Source organism: Punica granatum, chromosome 5 (genome assembly GCF_007655135.1).
Source record: "Punica granatum isolate Tunisia-2019 chromosome 5, ASM765513v2, whole genome shotgun sequence".
Classification (NCBI taxonomy): domain Eukaryota; kingdom Viridiplantae; phylum Streptophyta; class Magnoliopsida; order Myrtales; family Lythraceae; genus Punica; species Punica granatum.
The window spans coordinates 29,185,997-29,187,992 of NC_045131.1; positions in this window are offsets into that span (position 1 = coordinate 29,185,997).

Here is a 1,996-nt window from a genome sequence, read left to right on the forward strand (position 1 = left end):
TCCCAACAGCCCATCAGATCCGGCGATTTTTTTTATTTACAGATCTGCCCCTATTCTTCTCAAACAAGGTAAATCCTCCACATAGTGGCATAATTAGGGTTCCTTTCCTGAATATTATTGCTTGCTTGATGGATATAATGTGAAATTAGTGTTCTTGGGTCACGTGGGTGATCGGATTTGTTCCGAACTCGATTTTACGAACTTTCTGTTTTGTCACATTTCAGTCCAGAGGACGTATTTTATTTTTTTAAGATCTGCCCAGAATTTTTCTAAGAATCCCAAAGAATTTTTCAAATCGTTTCAGTTTAGTCCCGGGACCATTTTTCACCTTTTTCAGATCTGCCCCGAATTTCAAAAATTCTTTTCAATCAAGTCCCAGTCATTTTACTATTTTCCAATCAGTCCTAAAATTCCCAGAATTTTTCAAGCATCCCAAGGAACTTTCCGAGTTGTTTCAGTTTAGTCCTGGGGCCATTTTTTATTTTTCAGATCAGACCCAATTTTCAAATTCATTTCAAATAAGCCCTAGGACACTTTCAGTAATTTTTTACACAGTCCCCATTTTTTAGAATTTTCAAATCAGTCCCCAATCTTTTAGAATTTTCAGATCAGTCCCTAATTTTTTTAGAATTTTTCAAATCAGTCCCTGCTCTTTTAAAATCGTTCAATTCAGTTCCTTTGACATTTTCTAAAATATCCGGCCCTTTTCTATTTGGGATCACCCACCGACAATACATGTGCCCATTTAAATATTTCATTTTTGTAATTATGTGACTATGTCGGAAATTAGAGTTTATCGAGCGGTCAACTAATGGCTATCTCGACAGCTCGAAATCCGTAGACTAAAGCATTCGGCAAGTTTTTTTTAATTAACCTAAAATTCTATACACGGGATAATCTGGACGTTAAATTTGGCTAAATTAAATCACTTGATTTCTTTAATTGGATTGGACGAATTGATTAATAATTTGTAATCGCGTCGACAGTTCAAGAACTGTTAGTCATGCCCTTTTCAAAATTCACAATTTCAAAAGTACAGAGATACGTACAACGTAATCTTGATTTTCATGCACACACATATTTACCGATTCAAGGGCATGATTACCGGTTCTTGTCCTGCCGTAATCCTAGCGTAGTTTTGTGCATAGAATTTGTCAAAACATGGGAAAACAAATGAATCACAAACTCGGCTTAAATCAAACATGGGCAATAGTCAAATAGAGGGTTAGGTTTTGGGTTTTTAGGTGAAAATACTTTTAATCTGTAAAAGCTATATTGCCACGATACAGAATAATCTAAAAATAACCAACACATTCGAGACTCGACTACAGACGTCATGTCTATCGGGTCCGTTTTAAATAATGCCGAATGCCACATACCCTATCCATCACCCCTTTTTGTTTGTTTTAAGGTAGGATTTGTATGCCAATATACCCTGGTTAATAATCAGTTAATTCACGTAAATTCGGCGATAAAAAAGAAAACCCCATTGTTTATTTATTTGAGCTTGCTTGTTACATTTTTTGCACTTGTTTGTTATGCGGATCGAGCCCGATCCTTTAGGACTTGATTCACACTGGGTCCAATGCCCATAACCTTCGATCACGGGGTCCAATGCCCCCATACACCGAGTGTGCATTTAATTTAATTTCCGGTCTTTTCCAAAATCATACGGTGAGCATGAGTGAAATAACGGCCGAGCGCGAACCAACCGGGATTCAGTCATTGTAATTTATCTTTTATTTGAGAGAACAATGTAAGGGTTTTATGATGCATATTTATACATGTAATAATCCCGATCGGAGAGTGGACGGTTCAAGTGTCTATTCGAATTTACGGTGTCAAAACGCGTAAGATGAGCGGAACTTAATTAAGCGGTAATTAAATAAAAATGGCAAGCCTAGACAAGCTAGAGTACCGATAGGGCATGCGAGATATAGGCTCGCATGTAACAGAACCCCCGAATTCGGAACCTCGGGTTTCGCAGACCATATGC